At 43.6% G+C, this 18,799-nt stretch overlaps 1 protein-coding gene across 1 annotated transcript in view; it reads right to left on the bottom strand.

Annotated features, from left to right (window-relative positions):
- Window positions 1-18,726, bottom strand: part of C1QTNF7 (C1q and tumor necrosis factor related protein 7) — a 51,792-nt gene extending 33,066 nt beyond the window's left edge. Inside the window, exon 1 of the mRNA XM_010083275.1 lies at window positions 18,499-18,726. The gene's annotated coding sequence lies outside the window, so the exon portion shown is untranslated. The remainder of the gene's footprint in view (window positions 1-18,498) is intronic.
- Window positions 18,727-18,799: the final 73 nt, after the last annotated feature.

Raw genomic sequence — 18,799 nt, 5'->3', positions numbered from 1 at the left:
AAGTGAGTGAAAGAGCATATTGTGCATCACTACTGAGCCCTTCTAACACTCCTCCAGCACCACAAACTCTTCAACAGCCCTGCTCCTTCTCAAAGGTGGAAGGAAAGTCTCCAAAGCTTGGTTGAAATAGACATTTCTCCTCTTTCAAGTCTGTCTGGTGCCTTGTGTAAGCTCTGAATTCATGCAATAACATATCTTATGTCATTATAATTAACAAAGCCTTCAACAACCTGTTCAACAACCTGTCCTTAAGATCAACTATTTCAAGTTTAAACAGTTCTCACATATCACAGGCTGTCTGAAGAGATTTCCTTAAAAACCAAACTCTTCAAGGCTAAAAGTCAGATGGAGAGGGAGAAAAGAACTAAAATGTTTAGAGTGGTAAATTAATATCAAATAGCAAAATATTTGGATCGAAACTGTTTATCTGGCTTCTTTTCCTTGAAAGAAAATGAGAGTTATCTTCTTATTTGAGATTTATTCTTTTCATTTGTATTCCCAAATTCATTTCTGGTCTAAGATTTCCTGCTCATCAAATTTCATAGCTGTACCTCCTGAAAAAATGAAATCTTAGAATAAGAAAGATCAGAAGATTTTTTTTCTCAGTTATTTCTATAGGCACTGCATTATTTCCTCTGGGAAATTTTGCAAGAGGCAGATTTCAGCCTGCTCACAGTATACATTAAAGGGAGAATGCAATTCACAACTGGGGCAGCTCCTTTGACTCTCTTTGTTGTTTGTTTGCTTAGACTGAGCTCAGAGTAGCACATTTTGCCATTGGTTTGCAACTTGAAAACACAAGTTGAGTAATAGGGTGAAAATATCTCACAACAAATAATCCTGAAAAACTTGTGGTTTATTGGTTTGCAAGCTAGGAAGTGACATCAAGCATCCAGACATGGATACTTTTCATTTAATGCATCAGTTCTGCATAGTAAGACAGAGTACATTCCTCCCCATAAAATACACACAACAAAGTATTTAAAGATGTTCAAATTCAAAGCCATAACCATCTGCTTATCGCAGACATCTGTTGCTTCAAAGCAAAGGGCTATATGAAAGGTTCAGAAGGCTTTAGAGCTCAAAAGATGCATTTGCCAAGAGACTAATGGAACACATGAATATACATAAATTCCAAAAATATAACAAAAATTGCTGTTTTCTCCCTGGAGTGCAGTTACAGCAGCTAGGTATGTGAGAGCTGAGTTGCAAAAAAAAAAAAAAAAAAAAGAAAATTGCCTCAGCTCTTTACCCTCTCTGTACTAGAAACTAAGCTTTCTGTCACTCTCCAAACACTCTTGCAAAGCAACATCTTCTTCCTCCACCAGCAGAGGACACTGACTTTCTCACTGACCCCCTACATCTCTGAATTGCTCTGGCCAATGCACCTTCAAAACATGAGTTTTTTCTACCCTGCAACCTTCTTTCTACAGAGCCTTTCCCTGTTGTAGCTCAGGGAGGTGATACCCCAGCTTCACAGATAACATGCTGCAGCTCCACAGCCCTGCATGTCTGTTGATTTCCTTGCTATTTTGGCACCCAGGTCTGACTGCCTGGCTGAGATCAAGGAGAGCCTTCCCGTGGACTGCAGTGAACCCTGGGCATCTCCCTTAATGGACAGTGCCCCTTTCCCCACGTGGCTCTTGCATTGCCATGGAAATGAATGTCAACAGCAGGACTGGGAGTGGTAACAAGCTCTGTGGGGAAGCATCCATATTGCTCTGAGCACCTGATTCAAGAGGTGATTGTGGTGGCATATCTGCAATAAAGAAAGTTGGCATTCATAGAATTGTAGAATAGTTCGAGTTGGAAGGGACCATGAAGGTCATCTAGTCCAACCCCCTGCAGTAAGCAGAGACATCTTCCACTAGATCAGGTTGCCCAGAGCCCCATCCATCCCTTGAATGTTTTCAGGGACAGGGCATCTACCACCTCACTGGGCAACCTGTTCCAGTGTTTCACCACCCTAAGCGTAAAATAATAGAAAGCGTAAAATAAGCTTATATCTAGTTTATTTTTTCTTATATCTAGTATTGTCCTGTGGGTATGTGCCTGATTTCCAACGTGAGGGGTGGAAGGTAGAGTTTGCACCTTGCAGACCTGTGGGTCTGGAGGGAAGGACCTGCTAGACGTTATTGGGAGCTCGGAAAAAGTGTGAGCCAAATAGAAGGTGCAAAGTCAGAGGGATTAGGTGCTTTTGGAAAGGCTGTGAGGAATGTATGGGCACTAGAGGCTGTCTGAACAGGAAGATACCAGGAACTCTGAGTGCATTAAACGTCTGTCTCAGGTTAATACCACCTGTACCTGGTCAGTGGAACTAATCAACACTGGCACAACAGCCAGTTTCCATTCATTTATCACTCTACCTGCGTATGGGCAGCCATCAAAAGGGCAGGGAGGACTTCACAGACAAGAAGAGAAATTTGGGATTTCAGCGCCTGTCTGCCAGACCTGTTAATGCCAATACATACATGAACTGCACAGAGAGCAAGGAAATATTTCATGACCTTAAACTGCAGCGCGAAGCTCAGAGAAAGATGATCCACCCCTGCAATAAACTCCAAATAACCATACAGAAAGTGTTTCATTTAAATGTGAACATAAACAGCAAGATACATTTTTACAGAGCAATCAAAATATTTCTTTTCTCATTTAATGTTCTTCTTAGTCACATAGTCTGTGACCACTTAAATCTCACAATAAAGCACATAAAATCCCACAAGACTGCAAGTTCAACGTGGGGGTTACACACTGCTTTTGGGTTCACTGACACTGCTTTATAAACTACTTTTCTGCTCTTTGTTTTCCTTTGCACAGATTTTGTTTTGCTGCCAGCTTCCCCTTGTCCTTGAAATCAGAGTAACAAGAAATTGAAGAAATCAGACAGTTCTCCACGCCGATCACAGACACCAGAAATTGTCGGTGATCAGAAAAGCAAGCAGAGCCTGCCTGACCTGCCTACAGATTCTGCTCCTTACACTACTCACAAGCAAAACATTTCTAGAAAGGTAAGTAATTTATTTATTGTACCAACATATGCACAATATTCAAAGCAACAGCAATGTAACAACATGACTAGTATTAGGAAATTCATCTCAAGTTTAGATTATCTTAGAGTTTTTATGAGGCAAGAGAATATACAAAGTTTGCTTCAGTGAAATAAAGCCCTTTACTTACATGACTTGCAAGAGCTTCCAGCAGCTGGAGTCTCTGAATTGCAGTGCATGCTGATATTGTGCTTTGCTGAAAGCCCCCTAACTGGAGATGGCACATAACTCACCGGTGCTTCAGATTGATAAATAATTTCCTTTAAAAATACTCTCACATGTTTTTCTATCAGTGGTGCACACTGACAGTAGACTTCAAAGCAGAAAGTCTGCCTGGTGTTATGAGGGAAGAGTTCCCTCTCAGCTGAATAAAAAAAAAAAAAAAAAAAAAGAGTCCTTGACCTCAACAACTAGAATAAATCTACTATATCTGCTGGCTCTTTTCTGAATGCATACTTGAGCAGTAACATAAGAGTGAGCGACTGGAGCACAGAAACTGTGGCATGTTGTGCTCTGTACCGGTAGGGTATGCGAGCAATGCTTCTAGCAGAGGCACAGGAAAATGAAAACACAATGTGTGTTTTCAGCTTTTATTTTGTTCAGATATTTTAAAAATAAAACAAAGATGCCAGGCTTCTCTCTTTCAGTTCATAGCTCCCAAGTGGCAGTGCTCTCAGCTCTGTCCCCTCTGCCGAGGTTCCTTGTGTTCCAGATGAGGTTACTGCTGACTTTCTATTTCAAACCTCGATTTTCTGAGAATCTCTGTATCTCAGCCAGGAAATGTAGCCCAGGCTGAAGTTTTGCGTTTTGGACATCATAAATGCAATGAATTGCCTTCAAGCAAAATTACTGTTTTTCAGATATTTTTTCTCCTTCAAAAGATCTGTTTACTTCTTCTTTTTCTCCCTCTCTTTCCTTTGGTCTACTTAAACTTCATAAAAACAAGCATAGATTTTAGAACAAGTCTTCAGGAGAACAAATAGTGAGATGAATATGAAAAGCAAGATAAAGATGTAGCTTAAAACAGGTAAATGTAAGGCTTCAGCAAAAAAGAAGCTACCTGCTTCCTTGTAAAATTATGTTTACAAGAGTAAATGCAATATTCCTGGCTTTATGAAACATAAAGAATAAAAAAAAAATCCTTCAAATATTTTAATAAACATTTCTAGCTTGAGAAAAGAATAGTTTTTAATGAAGAATGATCATCTGATCTCATTTGTCTAGTATTTTATTCCTGTTGTGTGATAATGGACTTGAAAAATCCCCTACACATTATATATGTGTTTTATTGAGGTTTTTCTTGAACCTCAGTCTTTGGTTCGCTTTTGTTGTTGTTTCTTTTTTTTTTTTTTTTTTCAGCTTTTTTAAGACACTAAAACAAATGTACAACTTTGAAGTTGTTTATTGGCAATTAAATTGTCTCTCCCAGTTTGTAGCTGACTAGTAGCAGTGGTGTATTGTGTTGAATGTGTTGAATGAGAGAAGTCTCAGTTTCAATTTAGTTTCCATTGATATCCACTTCCTTTCTCAAATACTGAAACTCTAAGTCTACAATAAATTAATTTAAACTCCTTTCAGCTCTTCCTGCTGTTTTCCCCTCCTCTTTCTCCACTAACATTTTCAAAATATGAGGCACTATCAAAATACTGGAATTGATTTTTTTTTAATTCATGTTTGAAAGTTGTTGCTTTAAAACCGGTGTGGGTGCAAGTTTTGTTCTTCAGACAGCAAAACACCTTTTCTTCACAGTGGGCTCAAGTCTCATACCCAGGGCTTATTTCCATAGGTCGGTGCTGCCCTCCCTGGCGCTGGCTCCTGCTCCACCACACAGGGCTGAGCCTGGTGTCACCTGCGCTGCCGGCCCTCAGCAAGTATGTCTTCTCCCTCTCCCCCAGTTCAACTTTTCTATTTTTAGAATGTAGCTATGATTTGTTACTTTTAATCTTGTTTTGTGATTTGGAGGCCCAGTGACCTGGTTTGCAGCAGCAAGGCTTGGCGCAGAGGGCTGCTCACGCGTGCCCAGGTTTGAGACAGCAGCCCCATGAGCGGGGTGTGTCGGGATCCCATCCAGCTCTCTGTCCCTAACTATGAGAGGCTAAACTTCAAAACCTGCTTGGAAGCTATTACCTTCCTCTTTGTGAAGTGTTTTGAGACAAGCAGAATGTATACTCCACTTCTGAGAACCAAATCTTCTTGTTTTCAGTACAGACATCTGAAACACCACTAATTTGAGCGCCAGCTAATTCCCCCCAGGCATGCCTCTGTTTCTGTCCCAGGGGTCTGGCTTCCCCCCGAGGAAGTAACAAGGCATCGGGCAGTGCACTTGCAGCCCCCTGTGCATGGACGGTGTCATTTCTCCCCCAGCCCGTTTCAGGCACAGCAGGGCTGTGCAAGCCCTGCACACCTTGAGGCACTGCGTTTCACTGTGGCCACATGCAATCGTCTCTCACAACTGGAGGCAGTGGAAGCCTCTGAAAATCTCACCTGCTTTACTGACTATTGTATATGCATTCACAGACTTTTACATAGGAGTTAAGAGAACAGTTCACAAACTAAGGGTCACCGTTAGAATTGCAGTTGTGAATGTGGAAGTGAAAGCTTGGCCAGCACGCCAGAAGCTATTATGCAAACAGAAATGTATGAGACGTGTCGGGTGAAGTCAGTGTCATGATCTGCCACATCAAAAACTTAAAGATCTTTTTTCCTTTTTTTTTTTCCTGGTAGAAATGTAGACCCTTATATGTAAATTAAAGCCTTATGTTTGTCATTTGTCTTTCATACACCTCCCAGAAGACTGGCTGGGTTGTGCTGCCTGCAGGCTGGGAGCACTGCTCTGCTGGCACGATGCTGTGTGGTTACCTCTGAGACCCCGAGAGTGCAGGCGCCTATGTCTGATGTGACACCATCCATTGAACTGCCTTGATCAGACTTTGTTTTGAAATAATCAGATTTTATGCACAGCTTTAAAAAATTTGGGCATTGCAGGGATGTACGTCCTGTAGCTGTTATTTCCAATGTCAGCTCACAGTTACTCTGTGAGAAATGCAACAGGGTCAGTAGGAACCACAAGGCTCAGTTTTGCTGTTGCATATAAAGTCTGGGCCAGAGGGACTGAAACACTGATTCAGTGGCAATGTAAGATGATATGGCAGGGCAATGTGAACTAGAGAGCACATTTCCCAATATGGTAAACTTTCATTACCTTTAGATAGTTGTCTGGAAATAAACCATGCCATTGATGGGCTCCATGGACCTATAGTGCTACCTAGAGGCCCTTACACTGTTTCTAGGATCAGAGGCCACAAGTACTGGTGCAGGCATTGAGCTGCCCTGAATCAGCTTGGTCCCTCGTGACTTGGTCTGTCCCTGATGGAGGCAGGCTGTCTCCTGCGGTGCTGCCTCAGGTGTGTGCAGCATGGTCTCCAGTGCTCCAAGAGGATGTATTTGCAAAGGTGCAGCATTATAATAGAGTCACAAGAGTAATTTGGGTTGGAAGGGACCTTTGGAATTCATCTCATCCAACATGCAGGTCTAATGAGCTGGCAGCTATCTCTGCAGTACGTGCCATGATGACTCTATTATTATACAGTCCATAGGGCACACCTGACCTCCATTACCCCCTCGAGCAAGAACCTGACTCGATGGTTATGACCCAGAGGGATTTTGCCTACCTTACCCCAGGTAACTCTTGGTTATTGCAGTATCTGATCACACAATCATTTGATTATACTTATCTGGCATGGAAGCCAAATAATATCTCATTTTACAGATGTGAACCAAAGGCAGAAGGATGACATTATTTGCCAGAGATCACCAGTCTATGCAGAGCAAGAAATTGAGTGGTCATCTCAGGGCTGGCATCCTACCTGCTGTCAGCTCTCTGTGCTTTCCTACAATTAGTTAGCTATTAGTTATTAATAGCCACCTTGCTATTACAGATCAGTTTTTGAGGCAAGGGGAAAAGCAACACAGCACTTGTGAGATGCCAGCTATGTAATGGGTTCCAGTGCTGAAGCTGAAAGTGGGGGAAAATGAAAAACTGCTTACACTGCTGCTGTACATGTGGTGGGCAGCTGCACTAGGGATCATCAAATGAAGGATTCTCCTTAAAACACAGCCCTTCTGACAGTCTGGAATGGGATCCAAATTAGTAAAAGCTGGTTTTGTAAACCAGGAAAGGTCCCTGTGATCTCCACTGCTGTCAGTGAGAATTCATATTATAATGATCAAAAACTGTATGAAGGTGAGTATTGCTGTAACTTGTTTAAATTACAGGCCTAGAAAAATATACTTAAGACATCTGGAATCAATTTTTGTTTTGAAATTCAGTTCATACATAAGGAGATCTTTGGAAGAATTGGAAGACAAGATAGTAATAGAATCATAGAATCATTAAGGTTGGAAAAGACCTCAAGGATCATCAAGTCCAACCCAACACCACCTAATTCACTAAACCGTGTCCCTAAGCACCACATCTACAAGTTTCTTGAACACCTCCAGGGATGGTGACTCAACCACCTCCCTGGGTAGCCTGTTCCAATGTCTGACCACTCTTTCAGTGAAGAAATTTTTCCTAATATCCAGCCTGTCTTGAAAGAAAGAAAGAAAATGAAAATGCTTAAACAAGTGGCTCATATGCATGACCCTCACACTTCAATCTCACATTTAGCTTTTGGTGAATAATACTGTTTTATTCACGGTCCCACCAGTATATATAAATGGCACGTATCTAGGAAATGATATGTTACTTCTGGGAAAAACAAAAAGAATACAGCATGGGTCACAGATCTGTGGAAGACTGGAGTGATCCAGTTAAGCTTCTTTGCCACTGATTTGTGGATGTCCCATTACTGCCTGCCTCTGTCCTGGACACTGTGCTGCATACCTACTCAGATGTGCCAAACCAGCAAAATCAGTGCTGCAGGAATGTCTCTCTTAAGGTGAGATGCTGATGGCACTTGTTCAGGTGATCTCAGCTAGTATAAGGACTAGTGAATAATGGACAAGAACTCAGGAGCTGCAAATTCCTCTTGATGTTTCAAATTGCACATTAAAAAGGAAGAATTCTGACTTTTTAATGTGTAATTTATTTTAATTTCAATGTGTCATTAATATGTAAAAAGCAAATCTCCTTTCTAAACCTGTAGTGTGTAATATCTTGTCCATATATCTTCTCAGTCTTGAAATCTGAATGGCCAGATCTTGAGCTGATATAAATTGGTACTGCTGCATTGACTACAAAGGCATCATAATTAATTTACATCAGCTGAAGTTCTGACTCAAAAATGTGCAGAAGCATATATATATTCCATTTCTGGTCAAGTGGGTGCCACTGGAAGATGACTTGGGACCTGACAGCTACCATGGCTTTATATCCACATCAAAGCTTACCCTAAGGTCTTTTACCATACCCCATGGGGACTGAACATTTGCTTTTGAATGCTTCACTGAGCTATATAATAAAAGAACATCAACAACACATTTCATTAAAACCCATCAAAAGCAAATCTCAAGCTCAGATACAAATGTCCTGAGCCTGCACTTGAGAAGCTGTGTGATCTCCCATTTAAGGGTCAGAAGGGATTTTTTAATAAACTGCCTTGCCTCTTGGAGGTCAGAAAACATGGATGAAGCCTGGAGAAGCTTTAAGGGAAGGACATTCTCTCTTTTCCATTGGGGGTGTATCTTCAGCCAAAAGCAAAACTAATTTCAACTACTGCTACTTCATCAGAGGGAGGAAGGCAAAATAAACTCCCTGGGAATTAGAAAGCATGCTTTCTATCAGTAGCTTGTGTCACTTTCCCATCAAAAATCTGCTGCTCATGTACCTTCAGCATGATGGTAAAACATTATGCTTAATCTTTTGACAGTTTAAGAAAATGGTCCTTTTTGCAACAGATCAAATCCCCTGTAAGTTAAATCTGTAGCCCTTTCTTTTCAGCCTTGGAAAAACCAGTCAGAAACAAAAATCAGTGCCCCAAAATATCCCATTCAAGATATATCTAGAAATTTGAGACAGCTTTCCTCCTTCAAATTCAACAATCCTTTCATCATGTCTGGAGTGAGGTTGAGGCTATTTGAGAAAACCTATTGAAAACATCAAAGAAAAATGTTCTTTTCTTGCAAGGAGCTGCAACCAGTCTCCTTCCTGCAAGTATGAGGCTTCTGACTCAGAGGTGTCCCTGACTATCCCTCATGGGTACAGCATGAGGGAAGGCACCTCTTTAACTAGGTAGAGAAGAAACCATTGACAGTATACATCACTGTTTGAAGCACAGCCCAGTTTGCAAGAAGTAAAGGGCTCTGTTACTGGTACAAACTAATGTGACGGCATATGGTTTCTTCATTCGGGAAAAGGTTTCAAAACTGAAAAGCAGACTGCAGTTTTTCAGAATAAACTGGTGCTGGTGCTCCCACTGCATGTAGCTTAAATCTGCTTAAGCAATACAGGCTTGTCTGGATTGAGTTAATTTTTTTTTCTGTTTAGTCCAAAAATAGAATCGTTTCAGTTTGTTCAAGCTCAGTGTTGTTCCAGTTGTATTCAGTTTTCTTCTCAAACACACTCCTTTCCCCGATGGCTTTATGGATATCGTGTATGGGAGGGACGGGAGCGTAGGAGCTGGAGCAGAGCAGTGAGAGTTCTCATTCCTGCTCTTAACACCGTTGCTGAGTCTAATCCTGCTTTCCTTCACTTTTTCTTCTGTTCTTCTATTCTCCTTCTCAGTCTTTCCTTTAGCCTACCTGACATTTGGGTTTGATGAGAAGCCATTTTCAATCCTGGTGTATTTCTAATTCTACCATTTTATAGAAATAACAGAGGAGAAGGATTTCTGGACTGCTTCAGCCCAGGGAGATGCTGCTCACAGCAGAGGAGACTGCTGAGGAGAGAAGAACTTATTTCAACAGCATCCCACAGCCTTATCACCATTGCACTGTAAGGTTTAATTTCCAGTGACCCCAGCAGAAAGCTGCATACAAGGCTACTTTTGCATTTTCTTACAACCTCCTCAGCTGCTACAATTAAACCCGAAACCCCAAACTTCCAGAAGCAGCGTGCTGTGCCACGGCTGCAGTACATGCACCCACATGCCTGGGGCTGCAGGGGCTGATTCTTGTGTGTGAGAAACCCAGGGGGGACAGCCTGTGTTGTTGGGTCCCTTTCTGCAGCAAAGGCACACGCATATGAGGAATGAGTCTTACAACCTCCTCAGCTGCTACAATTAAACCCGAAACCCCAAACTTCCAGAAGCAGCGTGCTGTGCCACGGCTGCAGTACATGCACCCACATGCCTGGGGCTGCAGGGGCTGATTCTTGTGTGTGAGAAACCCAGGGGGGACAGCCTGTGTTGTTGGGTCCCTTTCTGCAGCAAAGGCACCCGCATATGAGGAATGAGGAGCACTGCAGTGTCTATTGGCAGAGGACACCTAGTTAAACACTAGTTTTAAAGATGTCGTTGAAGAAATTAGTACAGCTGACCATTTCCTACGTAACAGGGCTATTGCAATTTGCAGATTGAGCTCGGTATTCTTCCTGTTCTACCTTTCAGGTAATAAACCTCTAAGCCCCTGAGGTTCAGCTAACATCATGCTAATGAAACCTGCCTCCCTTCCCCTTCCTCCCCGAGCACCCTGTTCCCGGGCTGCACAGTGACCTGCAGCAGCAGGACCAGCCCCACTGTGCCCCGGTGTCCCCATCCTGAAACCCCTGCAGGCAGGGATCCTCAGGCAGCTGAGGCCCTGCACGAGGAACCCTTCCCATTTCCCCAACAGGTACTTTTTGTCTTGTTGGATTCCCAGGCATTTTGACTGTCCTACGGCCGGTAGGAGTTGCATTTTCTGATCACCTTTCACAGACACCCAATACCCAGAGGACCTCCGGTGGCAGCTCCCAAATTCTGCCTTTCTGCAGAACTGGACCAGTGTTGCTGCCATGTCTCCAGGAGCTATCAAGATCTTTTTAAGCTATTGCATCGCTGTTACTTCAGTGCAGCCTGAGCATGGCAGACGTGCTGTGGTTAGGTGCCGGACTGCCTGGAGAAGAGCCCTTTTTAGTGAATAATGAACCGTACGCAGTAGGAACTGGTGCTCTGAAGTAGGTGTCAGCAGAAGTAGGGCACGTATATTGTGTGTAGGCTGGACGGCTCAATATATGTGCACATGCGGAAACGCGGATGCTCCGAGGTTAGCCATGGCCACCAGCTCTCACACAACATCCGGTAAACCAAGAATTTTCTCAGTCTTATCTGGAATGGGTTTGGACTCGGGCCCCTTCCCATCAATGCTCTCAACCATTTTGTGGAGTGAAGCACGCGCTGTTTCTGTGAAAGCTCTGAACTAGTCCCACCCGGGGCGTCGAGCACGGCCTCATCCTGCACTGCACCGCACTCTGGCACCCGGGGTGAAATAACGTCTTCAACAGCGACCAGGGGCGCGTGCTGGAGCGGCTCCCAGGCCTGCCTTTGGCACCCATGCAAGGGCTGCAGTGTCTGTTACACATAAATTATGTTCTGAAGGCCTAAAGAGATCGATATTAGAGTAGTCGATGAAAGGAAGCCGTGCCAGCCACTCTTGGCCAGCGGAACAGGAACGCATGCTGTTGCCTCAGGTTGAAAAGGCTTTGGATGGTTAGGGCTTGCAAAAATTAGCGGGAGAAAGCACTGGTAATGATATTTGACACCTATTTGCTTCATTTGTGGACAAATTAACCATAATTATCCAATTTATAAATCAGCTTTAAGAGGAAGGGCCCCTCCTCACCCCCCACTGCTGCATATTTGGGGGATTAAGTTGTTTGTTTTCAGTGATAAATTAGAAACATCTGCTTCCGCTGACACGCTGGAAAGGAGGCACGTACAGCAAAGCGACTGGCTGGGCTGCTCCAGCGCAGGGGGGGACTGGGTACCAGGGCACGGTCCTGCTGACCTCTGGCCACGGGGTATGAAAGCATCAGGCCCTCTCTCCTCTGCATGGGGCGTCTGTGGGGCACAGGAGGTGCGTGGCTGCTGCCGGGCTTGCTCAGGGTGGTTTCTGGGGAGGTCGGAGCAGCAGTGAGTGTCTCCAGCAGTGCGTGCTTGGCAGAGCCTTCCTTTTAAGGGTGTCTTGGCAGTTCTTCTGTGCAAGCAAAACTGTTTCTGCTATGGGATCATCAAGTCTTACTGTCAAGGAATCCAAACCTCGTGCCAGAGTTGACGCAGAGGTTGTTCAAGTGTGAGCAACGATGGCAATAAGCAGTCTGGCCACCCCTTCTGATGAAGAAAATGGTGATAATTGTGGGAACAGAGATGTTTTAGAAGCCTGGTGCATCTCCGCGAAGGTGATACAACTCCCCAGCTGCTGAGACAGATTGGAAATGGCCAAGAGACACACCATGTCAAAGCACTTCACACAGGCCTTTGTCTTGTGCAGGAGGTACGAAGACAACCCTGGCACCATGCTGGTATTTGCAAGAGTGGAAAGCTGGGGTTTTACACACACACACCAGTCAGATATGTTTTTCAGCCTTTGGCAATCAAAATTCTCAGATGGCAGTGCTGGTCTGCAAAGACAGAGCATGCCTACAGAAAGGGAGAAACCGAGATTCTGGGAGGTTTCTGACAATTCTTGTTACCGAGATGCTGTCTTTTCCTGACAGATATTTTCTTCACGTGGGTTTGAGGATTATATGCATTTAGCTAAGAATTTTGGATAATCTGTTGGCTGTGTCAGAGCAAGAAACGCCAGGCAGGCTCAGTGCATCTTCTCAGACTGGCTGTACAGTATAGGTCCTATGAGCTGGACGCCTCCTGGTAGGGCAAGAGGTACCATTCTGATGTGATGCAGTGCAACATCCATGTATTTCTATCTGACAAATTCCAGGCACAGAAACTTTGTATCACAGTTCTGCATGAAGCAGGCCACAAAACTGGGCCGGAGATGCATGGCCTGTCAGTGTGCAGGGAGACTTCCTTTTGCAGTCCTGCAAAGGAAAGTCTCAATTCTCCTTGAAAAGCTGAAGGCAACCTCCAGTGCAGCCTCCAAAACCCCATTCTGATGTAAAGAAGTGTAATGCAATTGTAAAGCTTAACATATGAAGAAATGCAGCTGGTTCCCCTTCCTCTAGAGAAACAAAAAATACCCACTGCACACCCACAGACCTGAGTGGGAGCAGAGCTCCCCCCCCAAGACCTGGGGGCCAGCCCTGGGCAGAGACCTGCTCTCTCTGGGGGTGCAGGAGGGAAGGGAGAGGTAGTAGGACAACCTCTCTTACAGCTAGCCAGGACCCTGATCCTGCTTTTCCTGCCTAAACTGTTTTCTTCTGCCCGACTGCTCACGTTACATCTTTACATTCCCATGGGGGCATTCAGGTACATGATGAAGTTGATGATGACGAAGTTGAATCAAGTAAGGAATTTTTAATTTTTCTTTTCCTTTTAACCAAGCTGGGGAGAGAACTGAAAATTTTCTTCTTCCAGGAGAGGAGCGTGAGCTGTGGGCCTGGGCTCCAGGCCTTTATGGGAACTGCTTTGCTGAAGTATAAGCCATCCTGTTCCCGCCCTGAAAATCACTGCCTCTTCCTGGAATGATTTCTGGCTGCCCCACCTCAAAACTGGTGCTCAGAGGTCATCTGGAGACGTGTATCACCACTTTCTAACAGGAATGTCTGCCCTGAATAACAGAAACAGTAACTCAAGAGAGGCCAAAGCAGCCTTGGTCTTTCTCCAGCCATCAGGAAATCAGCTGTTGGGAAGCTTGACAGTACTGCTGCATTCTCACATTGTTTAAGCAGGGGTTACAGGATGGCACATCAACCACTACTGCTTCAGCTAGGAATGGCTGCCATCAGGGCCCCCCAGAAACCCCTGGTGAGGAGGTGGTGAAGGGGGAGCCTCTGGGTAAACACACCGACACACCAGGAAAATGGAAGGGCTGTGATAAGGATACCAGACTGGTAATTTACAGGAGGAAAAGGGAGGAGGAACTGAAGAGGTCTTGGAGACAAGTAAAAATGTGTGGGACTGGGAGAGCTGCTAAAGCAGGCCTGTAATCAGACTGTTCTTGGGATTTAGGACCAAAAAAAGGACAGGCTCTGGAAGATAACCTTCAGAGCATGTCTGTGCAGAGCTGGAGCTCATAAAGACTCAAAGGAGCCAATTGCTGTTAAAAAAACCCAAACGACATGGTGTCTGGAATAAGCAATGGATGCAAAAGTAACCTAAGTCTTTCTCTGTTAAGTCCCAAAAGAGCCACTTCCACTGCTTAGTGAGGGTGGAAAAGGACTCAAAACGGCAGTCTGTGATGTGTTGGGGAGGTGGGATCAATCCCCAGGTGCATTGAAGTGCAGCAGGCTGGCGCTCTGCAGGAAGATCAGTGCGGGGCTAGCAAGGCTGGCGTAACATCAAGTTTTTATAGACTGCTGAAAAGGGAAAAGACTTTTGGTCCTGAGTTGTAACTGCTAGCGAGAATAGCAGATGCGTGTTCCAGCACAGGGAACGTATCCCTCCAAGAAAAGGAAGAGTTTTCCTGGACAAATTCAGAAAAAGTTCAAACTTCTTTTTTTCCAAAGGGTAAAAAAAAAAGGGAGGTCCCTCTCTCAGCAATGCACAGATCATGTCCTTCCATGCTGCAGTCACGGGATGCCCACACTGGCCTGGATCCAGCCACGAGGCTCATCGGACCAACAGAAAGAGGTGGGGCGAGCGGGCTGGACACACACCTCTTCAGCTCTGCCCTTCCAGCCCTCCTTGTTTTTATAGCATTGTCACTCCCTGTTTTTGTTGCACATTTTTTAAACTACATTTTAGGTCTCGCCTCTGTAATACCTTATCCACTCTTTTTTTTTTTTTTTTTCCTGAAAGAAAAATATCTTTCATCGGACCAACAGAAAGAGGTGGGGCGAGCGGGCTGGACACACACCTCTTCAGCTCTGCCCTTCCAGCCCTCCTTGTTTTTATAGCATTGTCACTCCCTGTTTTTGTTGCACATTTTTTAAACTACATTTTAGGTCTCGCCTCTGTAATACCTTATCCACTCTTTTTTTTTTTTTTTTTCCTGAAAGAAAAATATCTTTCTTTAAAAATACCTTATCCACTCTTTTTTTTTTTTTTCTGAAAGAAAAATATCTTTATTTAAAGAAAGTAGCAAAAAGTGAGAGAAAGGAAACAGAGCGCATGAATTACAATACATCCAAAAGAACCCCATCTCCTTACTGAACAGTTCCTTTCCTTCCCCAGCTTTAACCCCAGACTCTTGCCAGATGTTCCTGTTTGTTGTAGGGTGTCTGATTTTGGGTTTGGGGTCTCTCCAAAGCGGGAGGGGAGAGCATAAGCTGAAAATAGGATGGGTGGCCTGATGGTGTCCAAACACAGTTGAATATCTCCATTAAATCTTGTTTGAGATTTGGCCTCCACTTCTCTAGGCTGCACCCCATGCAGGTCTGAGAGATGTGATACAGAGATGAGGAAGACAAATCCGGTAGACAGAGTGAAGATGAGCCAATACATTTAAGCCAGCACAACATATGGACTTTCACATTTCTCAGCCTAGGAAAGATTGCTCTCCACAGATTTCTTCTACGTTTGCCCAGAATAAGTGAAACATCCCAGCCAGTGAGACTTTTCCCCTCTTTTCCCCTGGATTATTTTATAACTGTATACCTCTCCCTGCCAGGATCTTTTTCCCATTATGCACAGCCCATTCTTCCCCTTTAAAAATGATCTCTACTATTCTCTGTGATAAGAATTGGTTTTACACTGAACGGTTCTGTCCTTCCCAACACATACACCTCGCAGGAATATGTAGACTGTTTGATCATATGGTCCTGTCTCCCTCCACCCCAAGGTTTAGTGAAACCATAAAATATCTTTGAAGAATTGAGTCAGGTCCTCTGCAGTTCTGCCTTCACTGCTTTGGGCTTTCCCATCTGCATCTGACATCCAGTGAGGCTTGAAGTTCGACACCCAGGAACAATTTCACACTGCTTTTCCAAAATGAAAACTGAATCCTAATTTATGAAGAACAATTTACTTCAGCATTGGGAAATCAGAATAATCTGGATTTCTTCTTCAACCCAACAGAGAAAGTACCCTACTGATCTGCACCTTTTACTTTAGAGAGGCTGTGAGCAGAAATTAATATCCTTTACTGACAGCTGCAGCATGATGCCTGTAACTAAAACGTGAAACTGGCCAGTACTTATCTCACTCGCAGCCTTTATTTTCTGGGTATGATCATGAAGAGGAGCCTGCAAAGCCTCTAAATTTCTCTGCCAAGCCTCTGAATGTCTCTGCCAAGGCACTCAGATAATTGCTTTGCTGTCCTTTTGTCTAACAAAAAAATCCACTTCACCAGATAAAATGGAGTTTGACCTGTCTTGTATCTGTGACTAGCAACCTCTAGGAATGCCTCTTGTTTGCATAAAAGGTTGCAGCCTTAGGATTTTCACTCCCCTGTGAGGTTATGTTTTTCTGGCCAATCTAGATTGTCACTTTATCATCTGCAATGTGTCTCTTTGGTAACATGGATATTATTTGATCATGCAATGACATTATGCATAATGTTGCTGTACCATCTGTTTAAGGAACCTGGAATTAGGCTTACCAGTGCACAGGACAGACCTGTGAATGGACATGTCACTGAGAGTTAAGGATATACATCAGCTCTATCACAGTGAATGGGACAGAGGATCTTCTGCAGGCACTCAAACCCAGACACTGCTTTTTGTGGATTTCCATCCACCTTCTCACCTTGCCACTGTGACTGAACCACAGATAAGTGCAACAGTGAAGTGTGGAGATGACAGAGGGGATGAAGTAATACGAACACCACATTCTTTGTTTGCATCATTCTCTGTTATGGTGCTGAGCCAGAAGCAGTCCCTGTGGCTGAGATACTCAGTTTCAGAAACCATCCTGTGTCCTGTGCCATTAAGCAGTATGGAGCGGGACCAGCCTTCACCACCTTCACTCTCACCTGCCCGTCAGATTGGCGGGGTATTCTGGAGGAAGGACAAGGAACAGGCAACCATGAAGAGAGGGGAATACGTTCAGTGAGGATGATGATAGTGGCCTTCCCACTCGGCACAAGACTTAATCCAGGGGCAGCTTCAAAGGGAACCAGGCTTTCAGGATTTCCTCTTTACGATTTTGCTTTTCTTCACCCTTTCCCCTGCCCTCTCTGCTCCATGTTTCCCTACTCTTAAATGCATTTCTTAGGTGGAGCATTGCCCACAGGGACACAGCATCAGGGGACCAACAGCCCTACATTCCCACCAGGGTAAATCTGCTCCAGTAGCACAGCTGAAGTTGTCCCAAGCCAGGGAAAACAGGGAGCGGACACTATATGAAGAAGAGATTTTATCCTCTTTAATGCAGCATGCTATATAACAATAATTGTGTGGTTTCTGAAACAGGTTGCTGTTAGCAAATTTCCAAAGCTTGCACAGCTCCAAGGGCTGTGGGTAATGCTGTGCTCACACCCATATTTTCCTAAAACTTCAGCCTGAAAAGCTTCATCATTTCCTTGAAAGTGAGTGGGTTAGAGAAATTAGCCACCTTTGTGAGTATCAGGTTTTGGGCAGCTGGCATGCAGGCAAGCCTAGCCTCAGCCTCGCCTGGATAATGGTAACCAGAGACCCAGGGGAAAAAAGGAAGCAAGAAACCGCTAATCCATTTACACTCTCACCTACCCAGACCAAGGTTGTGTTTAATCATTTACGCTCAGCATTTCATTTGTATTTAACAACACATGTTCTCTTCCCCAGTCTGCATATAGGCACAAAGCATACTGCTGGTAGCAGTGGAAGCACAAAAAGTTAAATGAACTTGCAAAAAATCCAACAAAACAGAAAAAAACACCCCAACAAAATAATGAATGGATATATTTGTGAGAGTTTAATAAGTTAAATGCAGGAGCTTAACTTTGCAAGAGCACAACTCTGAAGCAAAATGGTTTATTTAGTATTTACAGATTTATTTTTTTTTCAAAACAAGTTTCTATGAAACCATAGCAACAAAGGTTAAAGTGAACATTTGGAATCATGTTGGAATCATCCACAAGGGAAAAAACCCAATAATCTCTTTTTTTTGGGTGGATGGAATGTAAGATTAAAACTAAATAGAGAGAAATATTTCAAAAGAGTTTAAGCAATTTAGTCACCCTAAACCCTGTGAAAGATAGACATTTTAAAATACTTTTTATTTGCCAGAAAAATGTGTCCTTGTTTTTCAAAAAAATCCGTCTGGTAATGTCTGATAGTAATGTTATGTGCATAAATGTCCAAGTTTATTACTCTTCTCTTACAAGACAAAATACATAAACAAATTTCAGTGGAGCTGTACTACAGTCAATTTCTAATGGACTCACATGTATCCCAGCAAAAATCTGCATTTTTCTGAAAGGTCTCTCTATTGTGTTCCTGTCTTCAGATGCATTTCAGAGAAGTCAGAATAGGAAAGTAGAATCAGTTACAACTTACCTTTACGCTCGAGTAGATGACATCAGGTTTTTCAGGGAAAGCAACACACTTCTTTTGGGTAGCGTTGTAAGAGTTGTAAATTCAAGCCAACAGGCAATTGTTGGTGATTCAAAATCCTTTAAAACAAATATAAACACCACGGTGACAAATAATACACTTTGTGAAAACTTATTTGAAGCATGATGATCTTGTATTGAGTTTTGTAACTGTCTCTCTCAGCTAAATAAGCTCCCACTCCTTTCCTCGGATACTTGCCAACTTTTCTGATTTAAAGCAACTGTGAGCTTGCTGTAAAATTCCT

The sequence above is a fragment of the Pterocles gutturalis genome, unplaced genomic scaffold (genome assembly GCF_000699245.1).
Source record: "Pterocles gutturalis isolate BGI_N339 unplaced genomic scaffold, ASM69924v1 scaffold27560, whole genome shotgun sequence".
Taxonomy (NCBI): domain Eukaryota; kingdom Metazoa; phylum Chordata; class Aves; order Pterocliformes; family Pteroclidae; genus Pterocles; species Pterocles gutturalis.
Note: the sequence above shows the minus strand (reverse complement) of the source record. Positions and strands in the feature narration are given on the sequence as shown.